The sequence below is a fragment of the Carlito syrichta genome, unplaced genomic scaffold (genome assembly GCF_000164805.1).
Source record: "Carlito syrichta isolate Samal-C Ts95f unplaced genomic scaffold, Tarsius_syrichta-2.0.1 Scaffold316302, whole genome shotgun sequence".
Taxonomy (NCBI): domain Eukaryota; kingdom Metazoa; phylum Chordata; class Mammalia; order Primates; family Tarsiidae; genus Carlito; species Carlito syrichta.
Genome location: NW_007260398.1, coordinates 1045106 through 1054641, shown reverse-complemented (window position 1 = coordinate 1054641; position 9536 = coordinate 1045106). Strand labels below are relative to the sequence as shown.

General features: G+C 41.5%; 1 protein-coding gene across 2 annotated transcripts in view; it reads right to left on the bottom strand.

Moving 5' to 3' along the window:
• The window catches only part of DIP2B (disco interacting protein 2 homolog B), a 142824-nt gene that overhangs the window by 113897 nt on the left and 19391 nt on the right, over window positions 1–9536 (bottom strand). For both annotated transcript variants that reach the window (XM_021707017.1, XM_008074090.1), the window contains exon 2: window positions 8654–8782. The gene's annotated coding sequence lies outside the window, so the exon portion shown is untranslated. The remainder of the gene's footprint in view (window positions 1–8653; window positions 8783–9536) is intronic.

Genomic DNA, 9536 nt, shown 5'->3' with positions numbered 1-9536 from the left:
AAAAAAAAAAAAAAAAAGGAGGAAATCCTGTCACATGCCACAACATAAATGAACCCTGAAAACATTATGTTAAGCAAAATAGGTCAATTACCAAAACACAAATACCACATGATTCGTTATATGAAGTACTGAAACTCAGAAACAGAAAGTAGGTGGTTGCCAGATGCTGAGGGGAGGGGAAACTGGGTTCAATGGGTATGTGCTTCAGTCATGCAAGATGAAAATGTTCTCTGTGTACAACAATGTGTATATGATTACCAACACTGTAACGTATACTTAAAAATTGTCAAAAGGGTACATTTGTGGTTTTTTACAACAATAAAAACATGTAGTCTTTTATTACATCTGAATTTTAAGTCATTCCATAAGCCTTTCTATAAGCCTGGATTATAGAAAAATTCAATGATACTCCTTTTGGCACTTACATGGTTTCTTTTTTACATAAAGATATCTGATCCATCTGAAATTTACGCTTATATATGGCATAAGATATGATCTAAATAATATTTTTCAGCCGGGCTCAGTGGCTCAGCCTGTAATCCTACGCCTTTGGGAGACTGAGGTGAGTGGATTGCCTGAGCCCGCGGGTTCGAGACCCGCCTGGGCAGTGAGACCTCATCTCTACAATAAATCAAAAAATCAGCCGGGCGTGGTAGCGCGTGCCTGTAGTTCAGGCTACTTGGAAGGCTGAGGCGGAAGGATCGCCGGAGCCCAGCAGGTCGAGGCTGCGGTGGTCAGGAGTGGCTACTGCACTCCAGTCTGGGCGACAGAGTGAGACTCCAACTCAAAAAAAAAATAATAATAATAATAATATTTTTCCAGCTGTTCTAGTAACATTTATTTAAAAGTACATCTTTGTCCAGTGATTTGTAATGTCATCTTTATTGTATTCCAAATTCCCAAATGTACTCTAGCCTATTTCTGAACTTATTATTCTGTTCCAATGGTCTGTCTGCTAGTTTGTGTGCCATATCACACTGTTTTATTTTTATTTCAAAATAACTTTTCTTAGATTAGAGAATACAGTTTATTTAAGTAAATTAGAGAGAGAGAAAGAGGTGATTCCCCTCCCCAACATAGGGGAGGGGGCCAAAGTTTAAGAAAACATGGCCTGGCTATAGTTCAAAGAGCACATGGCCACACCATAACTTATAAAAATAATTTTTTTGAGTCAGAGTCTCACTATGTTGCCCAGGGTGGAGTGCAGTGGCATACTTATAGCCACTATAGCCTCAACACGCTGGGCTCAGGTGAATTTTCTGCCTCAGCCTTCCAAGTAGCTGGAACCACAGGTGCACGCTACCACCATCTGACTAATTTTTTTATTTATTGTAGAGACAACGTCTCGCCAAGTTGCCTAGTCTGGTCTCAAACCTCTGGGCTCAGGCAATCTTCTCACCTCGACCCCCAAAGTGTTGGGATTATAGGTGTGAGCCACCACACCCGGCCCACATGGTTTTAATTACAGAGTCTCTAGGATGCTTTAATATCTAGTAGGTGTAGTCATTACTTGTAGCTTTTCTCTCTCAGTGGTTCCCTAGCCATTCTTATAGGTTTACTTTTCCAAATGAACTTAAAAAATAAGTTTCCTAGCTCCACAAATAAGCTTGAGAGCTTTTATTGGGGTTACATTTATAAACTAATTTAGGAAGACCTGACATATCTGTGATGTTCAGTCATCCTAAGAACAAGGGATGCCTTTCCATTTACCATGTCTACTTTTGTGTCTTTCAGGGGTGTTTTAAAGTTTTCTTCATAAATACATTTTACCTCCTTCACTGCTTTTGTAAGTAAGACTTGCTCTACCAGTGTATCTTTTAACTGACTATATATGCATGTATGAAGGTTACTGATTTCTGTACTATTTTATATCTTGCTATATGACTGATTTTAAGTTAATCTTGTCACTGATACTGTTGCATTTTCTAAATAATCATATCAACTGCAAATATAGTTTTACTTTTCTATTTCTTACACTTCTGATTTTTCTTGTCTATTTGCATTGGCTAATATCTCTAGTACAATCTAAATGTTATTATCTTTAGAATTTAAAAAAAAGCCCTTGCAAATAAGAAAAAGATGAACAATCAAAGTTATCCAGGCAGGTCAACCCCTGGGCTCAGGGGTTCTCCAAGTTACCCAGGCTGGTCTTGAACCCCTGGGCTCAGGTTTAGGCAACGGACAGGTAGTTTACAGAAGAAGCCCAAATGGCCAGTAGATACATCCCCAAATGTCCAATCTTATTAGTAATAAAAGCAACAGCACCTCTACCAACAGGATAGGGCACACCTATGGATAACACTGGACCATTTATTTTCTTATCTTTCCCCAAAAAATAAGTGGAAAATATTATTTTACAGTTTTAAAGCCGCTGCTACTATTCTTGCCTTGTTTCTATGAAGTAGTTAAGATATGGTCCATGAGTGGCACAGCTGGGCATTATGGACCTGGGGCAGAACAGACACAAAGTGCCCTTACCTGTTATAACATTTCTTTAGACAGACAGACAAAGAGATAGGGACACAGTAAAAGGCAGATTTGTGGGTGGGTTGAGTCATAAGTAGAGAGGTACAGTTCAAGGAGTTACCTACAAACCAATAAGCAGTCATGCCATTTTTTACCAATTTCTAAGGTACTGACCTCTTAAAACTTGTTAATTATGGCAGAGGCAGCAATAATCAAGTTCTGAAACATTAGGATATCAGAACATTAATTTTGGCACTACTTTACGTGATGGGTGGGGAGAGGGAGGGAAATTGTTTCTTTTGCCTGGAATATCTACATAACAACTATTTATCCTTCAAAATGACTTAGAAATCACCACTGCCATGAAGCCTGTTCTTAACACTGTAAGCCTTTCCCTCTCTCCCTCTTCTGTGTTGCCTCTGTACCTTGCATAGAACATTCATCAAAAAAAGGATTCCTAGCCGGGCTCGGTGACTCAGCCTGTAATCCCGCGCCTTTGGGAGGCTGAGGTGAGTGGATTGCCTGAGCCCGCGGGTTCGAGACCCGCCTGGGCAGCGAGACCTCATCTCTACAAAAATCAACCAGGCGTGGTAGCGTGCGCCTGTAGTTCCAGTTACTTGGAAGGCTGAGGCGGAAGGATTGCTGGAGCCCAGCAGGTGAGGCTGCAGTGGCCCCCGGCCACTGCACTCCAGTCTGGGCAACAGAGTGAGACTCCAACTCAAAAAAAAAGGATTCCTGTTTTACCTGTGTCTCTTGAGCATCTAACATTTTACTCAAATTACAGGATGTCTATCATAAACGTGTGCTGAACTGAACTCACTTTACTTTCTACAGTACAAGAGTATATTAGTATAGAAATAAAATGATCCTGGTGTGCCAGTGCCAGCTACCTTAGCAAATGTCACCAGATCAGAGATCAGATTTAGACAGAGACAGGAAAGTGTTCAATTAGGGTGATAGAAGAAGTTACTGCTGCATTTAGCTCCAGCATTAAGTCAGAAGAATCCATACTCAGAGTAAAAGTCATTAGGTATAGTAATTGACTTAACACTTTAAAATCATTTATCTAGGCTATCACTTTAAAATTTATCTTTATTTTTTTTTTGGTTTGCAATACGTATACATTTTTTGGTTTTGGTTTTTTGAGCCGGAGTCTCACTCTGTTGCCCAGGCTGGAGTGTAGTGGCACGCTTATGGCGACTGCAGCCTCTATCTGCTGCTTGGGCAATCCTTCTGCCTCAGTCTTCCAAGTAGCTGGAACTACAGGTGCATGCCACTACACCTGGAAAATTTTTTGATTTATTGTAGAGACAAGGTCTCGCCAAGTTACCCAGGCTGGTCTTGAACCCCTGGGCTCAGACCATCCTCTCACCTCTGCCTCCCAAAGTGCTGGGATTATAGGTCTGAGCCCCTGCGCCTGGCTTCAATATGGGTACATTATACTGCAACAAAAAATCAGAAATTACAGCTGGGCTTGGTGGCTCAGCCTGTAATCCCAGGCTTTGGGAGGCTGAAGTGAGTGGATTGTCTGAGTCCATGGGTTCGAGACCCGCCTGGGCAACTTGGCGAGACCTCATCTCTACAATAAATCAAAAAAAATTAGCCAGGTGTGGTAGTGCGCGCCTGTAGTTCCAGCTACTTGGAAGGCTGAGGTGGAAGGATCACCAGAGCCCAGCAGGTCGAGGCCGCGGTGGCTGGGAGCGGCCACTGCACTTCAGTCTGGGTGATAGAGTAAGACTCCAAGTCAAAAAAAAAAAAAAAAATTAACATGTATATTGCAAAAAGATCTAAACATATATAATGCGAAAATGAAAAATTTCTCTAGACCCACCATTTCCCAGAAATAATACCACTTCATAGTTCGATATACATTTTTTCAGGTTTTTGTGTCAATAAACAAATGTATGTAGTACTTATTAATTATAAAATGAGATTGTTTGCTACACACCGTCTTGCCTTTATTGCTAAAAAGTATATTTTGTAAATCTTTCCACAGCAGCAAATAGATCTACCTCATTTTTTCTTTTAAATCAGCTTTCATAAAATTCTACTGTGCGGACATACCACAGCTTATTTAACCATTGTATTATGAACAATACCGTAACAAGCATCCTTGAGTGTGTGTATGTGTGTATATATATATGTGTGTGTGTATATGTGTGTGTGTGCGCATATATATACAGAGGGTGCCAAAAAATTATACACATTCTAAGAAAGTTAAAATATATACCAATAACAAAAGATGAATACAAATTATGTTTAACTTCTGTAACTACAAGAGGTGCTCAAAGCAGTTAGCATCGTGTCCAGACCCTTCTGTAAAGCACTTCAAAAAGTAATAGATAATACATCTCTTTAAATGTGTATACATTTTTTGCCCCTCCAGTATATATACATACATACACATGTAGATAAATATATCTTTGTGCACATATGTGAATGTTTGTATAAAACAAATTCCTCAAAGCAGAATTTCTGGGTCAAAGAATATGAATATTTGAAGTTTTAAAGATATTGCCAGCCGGGCTCGGTGGCTCAGCCTGTAATCCCGCACCTTTGGGAGGCTGAGGTGAGAGAACTGCCTGAGCCCATGGGTTCAGAGAACAGCCCGGGCAACTTGGTGAGACCTTGTCTCTACAATAAATAAAAAAATTAGCTGGGTGTGGTGGCGCATGACTGTAATTCCAGCTACTTGGAAGGCTGAGGTGGAAGGATCACCTGAGGTGGAAGGATCACCTGAGGTGGAAGGATTGCCTGAGCCCAACAGGTTGAGGCTGTGGTGGCCATCAGTATGCATGCTATTGACTCCAGCACGGGTGACAGAGTGAGACTCCAACTCAGAAAAAAAAAAAGAAGAAAAGAAGGAAAAAAAAAAAAAAGGCCTGTAACATTTGGTTAATTAATAATTACAAGCATGTTCTTTCCCGTCATAAGCATTCATAGCATCAGACCACAAAGCAAATCAAACCACTCAACTATTTTCAAATGTGATAAACCTTGGCCCATATACTGGTGTCAAAAGGAGATGTTCACAGTTACTCTATTAGCAAAGACTCTTATTGATAAGAACAGGGAGCACTCCCAGCTGAATTTGACTCATTCAGCAGCATACAATTCATCTTGATCTTTGATAAAGAAATCACTTCTGAAGTTCAGTCCCCAGACACGGCTGACTTTGGACATCTCTGCCAGAAGCACGTGGAAGATGGGTTTCATTTTCCAGCACAAATGTCAGCGCTGAATAAGGTGATACAAATACTCCTTTAAAGTCCTAGTTTGTTTTATTTTTACTGTTTTGTTTGAGGTGGCTAATTTCTCAAGAGATTAACATCAAAGGAGTTGTCAGAATGACTTACAATAAGATCACTTTCCATCTGAGGCACTAATTGTTTCTACACTTGGGAACATACTATGAATGTGTAGAAGGCACACCATGCCTTGATGAGCAGGAGAAAGAACTGCACTAAGTATGTAGCATCTCTGAAATGTAAGGTCCCTCTTGGCTAAGCACAAAGAACAGAATCAGGTCAGTCAACCTAAACTCTGGATAAATATAAGCTCTTTAACACTGTGTCTGAAACATGAAATACTAAGTCTCTTTAGATTTGATTATGACTGGTTGAGATGCTGTAGGTGCTAATAAGCTTCTGCCAAAGACAAGGATCTTCCAGCTACACTCACTAACATTACTATGAAATCCTTCCTGTGTGCCTATCACTATATTCTGAATTTTTGCTACTTTTACTAAATATACCCTACATTCTTAAGCTATTTTTACACATAACACGTAAATGTAGCTCTTTCCATGGCTGCAGTGGCAAAGAACGCCTGTCAACTTCGGCAACTTATTTGTTCCACTTCTGCTACTGGTGTTGGTTTCTTCTTATTCAGAGAAGTCAAAATTCTCAGACACTGTCAGTGTCTCCAATGTGCTGAGCTTTCTTTTGCTATCTAGGTGAATAATTCTAAGGTAGTGAAAAGTGTGATTTTCTCCTGAAGTCTATGGCTTGCACGCCACCTCCAGGTCCCCTCATCACAACACTGCAGTGCTCTTACAGCTTTCAATATCCTCAGAGTTTTTTGTTTTTTTTTTAAATCATCTTTTCTTCCCTACTTCACCTCCTTTCTGGCCTACTTCTTGCGACTACACTGGAAAAAAAGGGGGAAAGTTCCAGTGAGATAAATATCTAAACTTCAACGGTCATACCCTCTTCAGCACTCCTGCTCCTAACCAGAGTCTCCAAAGTCTGCTGACTAGTATTGAATTCACAGACAATACTTTCTGATGTTGGGGTCATCTTGGTGCAAAAGAGCAGGGACTAGAGATCACAGCTGGGTTTCAAATGGTGAAGTTCAAACTTTACAGTACTAAATGAGTTCACTAAAGTCTTTTTCTATACATGACTGGCTTGGACATAGGACACAGAAAATCTTATTTTTGGTTTCTTACTAATCCCTTCATTAGGTACTGTAAACACGTAAACACACACACACACACACACACACACACACACACACACACACACACACACACAGGAAAAAACACAAACACTTCCAGAAGGCCAGGAATGAAAGCTATGAGGCTAAAACCCTCTGGACAGGTTAGAACATGCTGCAGCTGAACTGGGCTCCAGCCTCGCAAGGTGACAGTAGGTGCCTGGGAGATTGGGCTTAGGTGCTTGGCAACAAACAGGAACTTCTGTGCTTTGCTCCTTCCAGCCTTACCTCCCTCTAATCCATTCCCCAACTAATAACCACTTTTATTCCTTCCTTTCTGCAGAATATCTATTTAGCTCTTCTAGGCGTTAGGCCCTGTGCCAAGCTCTGGGACATCGCAGTGGTAGAGTACGCAGTCTGCAGCTTCACAGAGCCACCAGAACAAATAGGAAGCTGGTGATGAGACTGCTTGGCTGAAAAACCCTTCAGTGACATTCAAGATCCCTCGGAATTTGGTCTCTGGTAATCCTTCTGGCCTCATAGCCCACCTCTCTTGGGCCCTTGCATTCCAAGTACTGGACACTATTTTCCCAGCTAACTCTTGTCTGTCTGCCATGATTCAGCGCAGATGGTTTACTTTTTGAGCAAGTCTCCTCTGAGCACTCAAGACCAGGATGGGAACAAGAGAAAATTCTGGTGTAGTGTGCAGCCTCTATTTTTGACTGACCACTTTTCATCCCATTCTCCCGTGTGCAAAAATATCTTCCTAGTAAGATCAGCTCACAAAATGGCTGACATGGCTCTGCAACCGTGTCCTTTCCTCATTTTCTCTAAAGCAGTTTCTGAAGAGGATGTGATATACACTGCTTACCAACTCAAGACAGGGTTAAGGCAAGAAAGTAAAATAACATTCTAGTTCGACTTCAGCTTAATCTTGCCACTTCTTTATAACAGGAAATGTGCCACAGAGAGTATTCTCAGCACAGTGAATAGTGAACAGGCGGGGGAAGGACATGCTGTGCCGCACATCCACTGGGGGACTAGAACTTGTTCCTCTGCTCCTCGGGGCAGCACCTGTGGTCCTGGTGGCAGGTGGGCAAGGCATGGCACGGGCAGGAGCAAGCTCCCACTGCCAGACAAGCACACCTTGCCTTTTCTCTTCCCATGGGCACTTTTGGGTTGAAAGAAATCAAGTTTAAGAGTTTCCTAATTCATTTATGTTACAGCTCCATCATTTAGAGACTAGCCATCAAAGATCTGGCCAATACAGAAGAACCTGCCTCTTCCAAGAGTCCACGGACCTCTCCCACATCGTCTATCCACACTGTGTTTGTCTGGCTTTCATTCCCTAAGGGTAGAAACAGTTTTATGTGTTCCATTCCCTAAGAAACAGTTTTATGTCGCTGTATCTACAGCAAATATTGAATACTGAACAGCTTGAGGCAGGTACTATTTCCCCATCTATAGTAAACGGCTAGAGAGCTTTAATATATATATATAATATACATACATAAATATGATGCAAAGACATCCAGGCTGCAAGATGATCATCTCGGCCTTAAATGTCAACGGGCTGATATACCTGACACACAGTAGGCACAAAATACATGACTGATGAATGAATCAATATGGACCTGTTGGTGTCTCAAGGGAAAAAACCAAAAGCCATATTTAGAGGTCCTCAGGATACACCGTTTATATTACGGTCAGTAAGAGCTATTCAGCTGGCCATTGTGCAGTTCCTGCTCACCTGATCGGTATCGCTCATCCCTGGCTCCCCCAGATCGAGTTCGGTGGTACTTGGAGGGAGCAGAAGTTTGAGTCGAAGATGGAGCAGGTGTCTGATTTCTAAGTTCCTTCTGCACCGTTGAATCAGTTTCTAAAAAAGGAAGTTTGGAAGACAGTTATCCAAAAACAGTGACAATTAACATTTTCTGACCACTTTAGCATGGGTATAACACTCTGAGGCAGGTACTATTACCTCGTCTATAATAAGGGGTTAGAGAGCTTTAATGTACATATATAAATATGATGAGAAGACATCTGGGCTAACAAATATCTTTGAGCCTTAACTGTCAATAGGCTGATAGGAGAGAAATAGCAAGAAAATATATGGAAAGTGAAAGGCCATTCCAGGGACTCCAAAGAGTGGATGTGATGGTGGAGTTGGGAAGGGTGTATATGACCCCCTAACACAAACAGTGATGCAAAGAATAGGTTGGGGAGCTTTAGCAACCATACCAGAAGTCACTCTGGATAAACAATTCAAGCAAAAATTGAGTGCTTTTATGCCAGTACAGCTTCAAGTCAGGTTTATTAGCTTCCTTTCAGTCACCACTGAGCCTGCCCTTTTCCAGCGCCTGACCTGGTCCCATACTCTCTCTGATCTCCCAACATTTACAGTCCTCCCAAGAATATGAGGATGGAGAAAATAAGCAGGTAAATAAGCAAAGAAAAACACTAAGTTCTGATATTTTACTGCCTTTGTCCCCAAATGATTAGCTCCTAAGTCATTTCCTTAAAAAATAAAACAAAAACGCCAGGCTCAGTGGCTCAGCCTGTAATCCCATGCCTTGGGAGGCTGAGGTGAGTGGACTGCCTGAGCCCGCGGGTTCAAGACCCACCTGGGCAAC